Genomic DNA, 10254 nt, shown 5'->3' with positions numbered 1-10254 from the left:
GGGTTGAAAACCCTATATGCTCACCAGGCTCCCAAGCCTGACCCACTCAGTTTTATTTGTATTACAGGTAGTGGCGCGAGGGCATAAGATGGTTGAATCATCAAGTTGTTTTTTTACAAGTCTGTATATGTATATATTTGTTGAATGACTTGTAATGTTATCGTTTATGCTTTATGGTCTGTATCGGAACATGACATCCCGAGTTTTGATTATATAATGAAAATGCATCTCTTAATGAAATGCTTTGATAAATATTATTTATTCATGTTTTGTTTTGGGAACAAATTACGCAACACTTTTAAATCAAAAGGATTTACTCTGAAATTATTTTAAAAAGCATAAATGAAAATCGGTCTTTTCTGGCCGTGATTTTGGGGATGTCACAGTTGGTATCAGACCATTAGTTTAAGCGAACTAGGAATTTGTAGGATTTCTAGACTTAAACTTAGAATGCTAAGTGGAATGGTGAGTTGTGTGTCTGTTGGATTTTAGACACGAGCACTAGTTTATTTTAGGAAATTTGCCTAAAATGCTTTTATGTGCTAAATGTTATATGTTGCCATATATGATATTAAATTGTTCGGATCTACGGTCTGTTGCCGACCGGATCTGGAAACCTTATGTGTGTAGGATTCTAAGCGTATGTTTACGGTATTAGAACTAGCATGTAAACGTTTCGGAGTAATAAGGATGATTTGAATATCTATCTTTAATGAAGATCTAAATTTCACCTTATTCGGTGTGTAGATCAAAAATGGTGAGAACGAGAAGTGGCGTTGGAAACGCGGATGAAAACAGGAATCAACCGCCAGTGATTGAGCAAATACCTGTTGTAGCAGCAGCACCAGAACCAATAACAATGGCTGCGGTGCAAGCCATGATTCGGGCTATGCTAGCCGAACAAAGAGAGGAGATGCGACAAATGTTGCATGATAATAGGGATGAACCTATCATACCTATTGAGGAACCCGAATTGATCCCCGAGCAATCTGAGGAAGGGAACAATAGTCGCATTATGAGTCAAGTTGGGACTCAAGGAGAACGAAGGAACGATCCGGAAAGGAGAAACAACAAGGATGGGCGAATGTACAAGAACTTCTTGGGCGCCAAGCCGCCAAGTCTTTCTGGGAGCCCAAAGCCTGTTGAGATAATGGATTGGATCTCCGAAATGGAGATGGTATTTGTAAGTTGCGACTGTAGCAACAAACAGAAGACCGTCTTTGCGGTTAGACAACTGAAGACTGGAGTCTTGAGTTGGTGGAAGTTGTTGGCAGATACTATGCCACGAGGAGAAGCCCTGAAAATGTCATGGGAGGAGTTCTTGGAGCAACTAAGGGTGCAGTATTGTTCAGAAATATATCTGATTGATCTGAACAATGAGTTCCAAAACTTGAAGAAGGGGAAGATGAGCATAGATGACTATGCTACTGCATTTACTGAGAAAATGAAGTTGTTTCCGTACCTTGTGCCAACGGAACTCTCCAAGATAGAGAGGTTTACTAATGGACTGCCTGCCGAATTTGGTCCGACAGTCAAGATGACAACTACTCTGAAAACGGCTGTTCGTGCAGCTAAGAATGTGGAGGCCCAGCAGAAGGAAAAGGGTCTGGAAAGAATAGATGTTGGTGAAAAGAGGAAGTTCGATGGAACTTCAGGGTCCAACAAGAAAAACAAGTTCTCGAAGTCTGGTTCGAGGGGAAGTGGAGGTGAAGTGAAATGGTGCGACAAATGTAAGAAGAAGCATCACGGAAGATGTGAGGTGGCGAACACATGCTACAAGTGTGGAAAGCCAGGGCACTATGCCAATGAATGTACCCTCACTAAGAAAGTTTTCTATGGTTGTGGTGAGGAGGGACACATGTCGAGGGACTACCCGAAGAAGAAGGAGGCAGCTAGACCCAACATTCCACCAAAGCCAAAGGCGAGAGCATTCCAGATGACACTGGAAGCTGCTAAAGATGAAGTTGATGTCGCTTCAGGTACCTTTCTCGTTAACGAATTGCCTGCCCAAATTTTATTTGATTGTGGAGCCAACTACTCCTTTATATCGCATGAATTTGGTAGAAAGCTAGCTTTGCCTGTTGTTAGACTAGATGATGCCTTATTAGTCGAAGTTGCTAGTGGCAAGTTTGTACCTGATAGCCATCGTATGAAAAACATCTTAATTGATCTGAATGGGAATAAGTTCCACGAGGAATTATTGCCTATAGAACTTAACGGTTTCGACATCGTTTTGGGAATGGATTGGCTTAGCGCCAACGACGCCGAAATTTTATGCAAGAAGAAAATAGTCAAAGTAAAACTGCCTGGGAAAGATTCGTTTATGGTGTATGGGGACAAACGCAAAGTGAATTCTGGAATCATTTCATTGATGAAAGCCAGCAGATGTTTGACCAAGGGGTGTACATCGTATCTAGCATTCGTGATAGATGCTAAGAAGGCGAAAAGGGCGATGCAGAGCATTCCTGTCGTATGTGATTATCCGGAAGTATTTCCCGAAGATCTTCCTGGATTACCGCCTGATCGACAAGTGGAATTTCGTATTGACTTGTTGCCAGGAACAACGCCAATTGCGAAAGCACCTTATCGAATAGCACCGACGGAGATAAAGGAGCTAATGATGCAACTTCAGGAGTTATTGGACAAAGGTTTCATTAGACCTAGTTCATCACCCTGGGGAGCTCCGGTGTTATTTGTAAAGAAGAAAGATGGAAGTATGAGAATGTGCATTGATTACAGTGAGTTGAACAAGGCAACAATAAAGAATAGATATCCGTTGCCAAGGATTGATGACCTGTTTGATCAATTGCAAAATTCGAGCTATTTCTCGAAGATCGATCTAAGGTCAGGATATCATCAACTGAAGGTAAGAGAGCAGGATATAGAGAAGACTGCATTCAGAACTAGATATGGACACTACGAGTTCTTGGCTATGTCGTTTGGACTAACCAATGCTCCGGCAGCATTCATGGATTTAATGAATAGGGTTTGTAATCCTTTCCTTGATAAATCCGTGATAGTGTTCATAGACGACATTCTGATTTACTCGAAAAGCCAAGAGGAGCATGGCAGACACTTGCGAGAAGTGTTAGAAGTCTTGAAGAAGGAGAAGTTGTATGCTAAGTTCTCCAAATGTGATTTTTGGATTCGTGAAGTCCAATTCTTGGGTCACGTGGTCAACCAAGAAGGGATAATGGTTGATCCAGCAAAGATTGAAGCTGTGACAAAGTGGGAACAACCGAAAAGTCCCACGGAGATTCGAAGCTTTTTAGGATTAGCCGGATATTACCGAAGGTTTATCCAAGGCTTTTCTTCGATTGCTAGTTGATATGTGCATAATTAGTTAATTATTTAGTATATATTTTTATTCATTTTTAACTAGTTATGTGAATAATATGGACAAAAGGTACTTAATATCGTTTGAATTTTGTTTTCATTCCAAAAGATATGCTTGGGAGTAAAAGGGAGTAAGGGAAAACAATTAAAGACCAAAGAGTGAAGATTGAGGAACAAAATGATACCTACTCGGCGAGTACACGCGACTACTCGGCGAGTCCTACTGAATATTCCAGAAGATAACCACGTTTCCTGATCTTAGACGGATAACAACGAGTCTACTCGGCGAGTTGGGTCTGCTACTCGCCGAGTACCCCCTGTTTTGAGATATCTATAAAAATCGGACCTTTATCTGAGGAGAGGGCACTTTTGGCGATTTTTGAAGATCCTTCTGCGATTAGGAGCACCAGAAGACGTTGAGGAACCCTAATTTTCAACCTTTCGAAGAATTGAAGCAACTAGGTTAATCATTCCACTTAAGCTTAGGATTTGATGATGTCTAATCTAGTTGAGTTTGTTTCTATGTTTGTTTCTACTGCAACTATGAACTAATTTCGTTTTTGTTTCTGTTTGGGAATACCAAGGAACTCCTATGGTTTAATCCTTAACTTTGATTAATTGTTTATTGGTGAGTCATTAAATTAAGTTTGTTAAAGAACCTTATGCATTAATCATTACTATTTTCTGTTAATTGGAAGACAATTAGGCTGCATGAACATCTCTTAGTTGTTAACCTCATATGTCTATGTGAATACTAAACCATATGCTTAGAAGTAATGATTATGAAACTAAGATTAATAAGACAATAGGAAGATTAATGTGTGAGCTTGCTTGAGAAACCATCAAACAAGAGGTTAATTGAATTAATAACTTAATTGACCATTACAAATCTTATTTAATCCAAATCATTAATCTAGGGAATTAATTAGTTTAAACACTTGATCACCGCTTAAATTAGTTAATTGTCTAAGGGTTAGGAGTAATGAACATGAACCTAACCATTTTAATTGGTAACCAATAGCAATTAATCTATCATAAACACAAATAACCATAGGAGTGAATTGGTTGAACCTAAATAGAAACATCTTTATCAAACTTGGTGAATAGTTGTTGCTTTACTTATTTAGTTAATTTAGTGTGCCTAAGTTTCTAGTCTTGCAAAACTAGAAGAAAACCCTTTTACTTTTATTAGTTGTTTAGTTAAAATTAGTTATTAGTTTAATTTTCCGTTCCCTGAGTTCGACACCTTACTTACTAATCTATACCACTAAAAGACAGGTTCACTGTCTTTGTGTGTTTAATTTATTAATTAAAGTAGGGATAAAACAAGTGCATTTTACACACATCAAGTTTTTGACGCCGTTGCCGGGGAACGGTTCTAATTAATTAATCTAATTCCTAATTTTTTCGACCCTTTGTGTGAGTTTACTTGCATAAAGTTACTTTATTACAGTTTAGTAGTCGGTAATTAGGTTTTAGTCTCTGTTTAAGTTTTAATAGTAAGTTTCTAATTTTTTTCAAAAATACACTAGTACTCGTCGAGTGCAGTCTCACCTACTCGACGAGTAGCAGCGTAATTAGCAGTTAAATTTTCGAATTTTTTTAGTACGATTTTTTTTTGTTCTTTTTACGCTTTTATTCTGTTTCTTGCAGGACTTTCATGACCAGAGGATCAAACACCCCGCTGGTAACTCCGTTTGAAGATCCCGAAACCGCATTGAAAAGAAACAAGGGAAAGGACGTGGAGAGTTCAAGTACACCAAAGAAATCACCCTTGTCCAATTTGAAGATTGTTTTTGGGAAAAAGAAGAGCAGCAAATCAGGAGCATCCAGCGCTTCCCTAGTAATCGACGAACCGGCTAAGGAAGATATCAATTACAAGACCGAAGAAGAAGAGGACCCGACATACGAGCACGAAACCGAATCCGAGGAAGAGTTAGCTGTCACAATGGCTAACATTGATGAAATCCCCATGGGAGAATGGAAGAAGAGGATGCGAGACGACACTGGCCCGGGACTTGTGCAACCCGCAATTCCCGCAACTGCTACTTTCGAGCTAAAGGGTCATATCCTAGCTTTACTTAAGGAAATACCCTTTTATGGAAAAGACCATGAAGATGCCTACAAAAACTTAGATGAAGTCAATGATGTGGCTGATTACTTTAATGTTCCAAATGTGCCCCGCGAGACTCAGCTACTTCGTATGCTTCCGGTGACATTCAAAGGTGCTGCAAAAGACTGGCTCAAATCACTTCCCCCCGGATCAGTCACCACTTGGGCCAAGATGAAAGAAGAATTCATTGATCACTTCTGCCCACCTTCCAAGATAGCCAAGTTGAAGAAGGTCATTGCTAACTTTGAACAACAAGCTGGAGAGTCTCTATATGAAGCTTGGGAAAGATACAAGAGCTTACTAAGAAACTGCCCACACCATGACCTCAACAGCCAGCAAGAAGTATCCATCTTCTATGATGGAGTCAATGTCACAACTAGGTAGTTACTAGACTCGCAAGGCCCACTCACAAAGAAGCCACCCCCGGTGATCAAAGAATTGATTGAAGAATTCTCTAAACACTCTAGAGAATACCACAACCCTAGGCATGATGTCACTAGGGGAGCCGCCTATGCAGCTACTGAAGCCTTATCCGCGGTCATGGCTATGTTAAAAACTATGGATAGGAGGATGGATAAAATGGATCAAACAATCCATGCTATTCGGGTGGGTTGTGAAAACTGCAATGGACCGTACCTCACTAGAGATTGTGATTTAGATGAAAATGGCAACAAAAAGGCGCAAGTGTGTTACTCAAGTGGAGACCGGTATGATGAAGACTGGCGAAGACAAAAGAAAGATTGGCTCCCTTATGAAGAGTACAAGAAAGCCAAGGAGGAAAGGTTTAGGCAAAAAGGGAGAGGGATATACCAAAAGGAGGAGCCGGTGCAAGAAAAGAAGCCAAGCTTGGAAGAAATGCTCACAAAATTTGTAGCTGCTTCAGAAAAAAGACACAATGACCATGATGCTGCAATTCAAGAAACAAGGACCATGCTAAGGAACCAGCAAGCATCTATTCACAATATAGAGACACTGCTTGGGCAACTTGCTCAACAAATCAACCAAAGATCACCGGGCGAACTCCCTAGCAAAACTGAAAACAACCCACGAGGCGCGCAAATAAACATTGTCACAACAAGAAGTGGGAAGATAATCACCCCCCCTGGCACCTATTCAGACTGATTCATCTAAGAAATCATAGAAGGAGGAGGCCGAAAAGCAAGCAGAAAACCAAGAATTACAATCTGACAGCCCTACTCGCCGAGTACCACGTATGGACTCGGCGAGTACATCACAAAAACCCACCACACAGGCTTTTGAAAAACTTTACCAGCCTCCCATGCCATACCCAACCCGAGCTAAGAAGGAGAAGCAGGAAGAGGAGTACCAGAAGTTTCTAGATCACATCAAGACTCTTCAAATCAACATCCCATTCATTGAAGCCGTCATGCAAATGCCTAAATATGCAAAGTTCCTAAAGGAACTTCTCACAAATAGAAAGAAGATGGAAGAAGTGAAGAAGGTGGTACTCAATGAAAACTGCTCAGCTGCCATGCTAAATAGGCTACCTAAGAAGAAAGGCGACCCGGGGAGTTTAACCTTACCTTGCCAATTTGGCAACTTGACCACCATATATGCCTTAGCCGATTCGGGGGCAAGTGTGAATCTAATGCCTTATTCATTCTTCAAGAAACTAGATCTCCCAGAACCAAGGCCAATTCGCATGGCAATACACTTGGCCAACAAAACAGTCACCTTTCCAAGAGGCATATGCGAAGACATACTAGTCAAGGTGGATAAATTTGTCTTTCCAGCTGATTTCATTATTCTAGACATGGAGGCGGATCCACAAGTACCAATCATCCTTGGAAGGCCCTTCCTCAACACGGCAAGCGCTATAGTAGACATGAGGGACTCAAAGCTCACCTTGCGGGTCGGGGACGATTCAGTAACATTCGGGGTGGACCAAGCTATGAAGTATTCTAGGACCAGTGACGACAAGGCATTCTCAATCGACATGCTTGATGAACTATTGGAGGAAGACATACCTGACGATTCCAGCAAGTTTGCAGATATAGATGAAGCATTTGATCCAGAAAAAGATTTACTGGAAATTGAAAGACTATTGGAAGAAGCGGAGTATGAAGAACTAATGCAGCAATCTAATAGCCCTACTCGCCGAGTAGGGCCGATCTACTCGCCGAGTATATCTGAAGAAAAGTCAGAATTCGTGATTGCAGCGACCAACTCGCCGAGTACCTCACCTCCACTCGGCGAGTCCAACAGTCAGAGCCCAAAATCAGAGCTGAAAACTTTACCAGATCATTTGGAGTATGCGTTTCTCGAGGAAGGCAACCAAAAGCCAGTAATTATAGCCTCTAATCTGACCAATTCTCAAAAAGAAGAACTCGTGCAAGTATTGAAGAAGCGGAAACGAGCGATAGCATGGAGCATCACCGACATCAAGGGTATAAGTCCATCCTATTGCTCCCACAAGATCAACCTGGAAGAAGGAGCAAAGCCGGTTGTACAACACCAAAGAAGACTGAACCCGAATATGCAAGAAGTAGTCAAGAAGGAAGTGGTCAAGCTCTTAGATGCGGGAATTATATATTCCATTTCCGACAGTCCATGGGTGAGTCCGGTCCAAGTGGTGCCCAAGAAAGGAGGGATGACGGTCATAACCAATGAAAAGAACGAGCTAATTCCGACACGAACGGTAACCGGTTGGAGAGTGTGCATCGATTATCGAAAGCTAAACGATGCCACTCATAAAGACCATTTTCCCTTACCTTTTATTGATCAAATGCTAGAAAGATTATCGGGCCAGAGCTATTATTGTTTTCTAGATGGATTTTCGGGGTATTTTCAAATACCCATAGACCCAATGGACCAAGAAAAGACCACGTTCACTTGCCCAAGTGGGAATTTTGCTTATAGACGCATGCCTTTTGGGTTGTGCAATGCACCCGCGACTTTTCAAAGGTGCATGACCGCTATATTCCACGATATGGTGGAAAAATTCATGGAAGTTTTTATGGACGATTTTTCCGTTTTTAGATCATCTTTCCATGATTGTCTCACTAATCTTGACTTAATGCTTGCTAGGTGTGAAAAAACCGACTTGGTACTCAATTGGGAGAAATGCCATTTTATGGTCAAGGAGGGCATAGTGTTGGGCCACAAAATTTCCAAAATGGGAATTGAAGTGGATAGAGCAAAGATAGACACTATTGCCAAGAGGAATTGGGTACTAAGTTGTGTTTAAGTACAGCTTACCATCCGCAGACTGATGGTCAGAGCGAACGAACGATACAAACGCTTGAAGATATGCTGAGAGCATGTACCTTGGAATTCCTAGGTAATTGGGATGAACATTTACCATTGGTAGAATTTTCCTATAATAATAGTTTCCACTCGAGCATTAAGATGGCACCTTATCAAGCATTGTATGGACAGAAGTGTCGTACGCCATCTTGTTGGCTTGAGGCTGGGGAAAAGCAGTTTATGGGACCGGAGTTGGTTCATCAAACTGCTGAAAAGTTGAAAATAATTAGGGAAAGAATGTTAGCAGCTCAGGATCGTCAAAAGAGCTATGCTGACAAGAAGCGAAGACCGATGACTTTTGAGGTTGGGGATTCGGTTTTGCTTAAAGTCTCGCCGTGGAAGGGACTTATAAGATTTGGTAAAAGGGGAAAGTTGAGTCCAAGTTTTATTGGACCGTTTAAAGTTCTTCAGAGGATTGGGAACCAAGCTTACAAGCTCGAACTACCAGAAGAACTGAATGGAATTCATAACACTTTTCATGTGTGTTATTTGAGGAAGTTCACGGGAGAAGTTCCCGACATAATTCCAATTTCTGAATTGAGAATTGATGAGAACAAAAGGTTGATTGAGGAACAGAGGCAATCGTTGACCGAAAGACTAAGAAATTGCGACACAAGATGGTTGGGTTAGTGCTTGTCCGATGGAAACACACGAATGGGCCGAATCTCACCTGGGAGACGGAGAGTGACATGATAGGTCGCTATCCGCATTTGTTTGTTGATGTGTGATTCCGGGGACGGAATCATTCTAAGGTGGAGAGAATTGTAGCCCCTGTGTTTCCGGGCTTGCCATTTTTAGCAATGTAATAGTCTAGGTTAACTTTTGTAACCCATTTTGAAATAATAAGAATGTATTATTTGAGTATTATGTGTTTTGTGTTTAATTGCTTAATTATGTGGTCTGATTAATTAAGAATAAAAATAAGCGTCAAAATTTAAGTGTAAAATAAACTTAATATCTTTGGATAATGTTGTAGTAGTTGAAACGAGGTTTCCAAATATATATAGAACGCCCAAATCTGACTTCGTATGAGGAAGTTATGATTTATCGAAGTTTCGACTTAGCGGTATGCAGCCTGAAATACTCGATTTGAGATTGAGCGGTTTTTAGCCGAAAAACGAGGATCGAAGGTCTCGTTGTTGGTATCGAAGCGATAAAAAGTTAGGCGAGAACGGACGTCAAACGAAGAAGTTATGAATTTATAACGAAGTTTTTCTGTCGCGGCCTATTAAAAATAAATAATAAAAATAAAGTCCAAATTAGCCGACGGAGTCTAAATGAAAGTTGTAGAGCGTAGTCTCACCTTCGCGTGGATATAAAGAACGTCGAAAACGGAGTTCGTATGAAGAAGATATGAATTTCCGAAGTTTATTAAATAATTTGTAATTATTTTTAATCTTTAATTCCGGTATTATCCGAAGAGGAGTCAGCGGTCCGATCCGACGTACGCCCCGCGTACGCGAGTACGCCCCACGTACTCCGAAGAGTGTCGACACTTCGGATGACGCATGCAGTGACGACTTCGGAGGCCAGTACGC

At 41.0% G+C, this 10254-nt stretch overlaps 1 non-coding gene across 1 annotated transcript; it reads right to left on the bottom strand.

Moving 5' to 3' along the window:
- Nucleotides 1-5668: 5668 nt before the first annotated feature.
- Nucleotides 5669-5775, bottom strand: LOC145103497 (small nucleolar RNA R71). Its single transcript, XR_013706586.1, has one exon. It is a non-coding gene; the product is annotated as a small nucleolar RNA R71 (small nucleolar RNA).
- Nucleotides 5776-10254: the final 4479 nt, after the last annotated feature.

The sequence above is a fragment of the Lactuca serriola genome, chromosome 4, assembly GCF_051521515.1.
Source record: "Lactuca serriola cultivar US96UC23 chromosome 4, Lser_US96UC23_V15, whole genome shotgun sequence".
Taxonomy (NCBI): Eukaryota; Viridiplantae; Streptophyta; class Magnoliopsida; order Asterales; family Asteraceae; genus Lactuca; species Lactuca serriola.
This window is presented reverse-complemented; position numbering and strand designations above follow the sequence as displayed.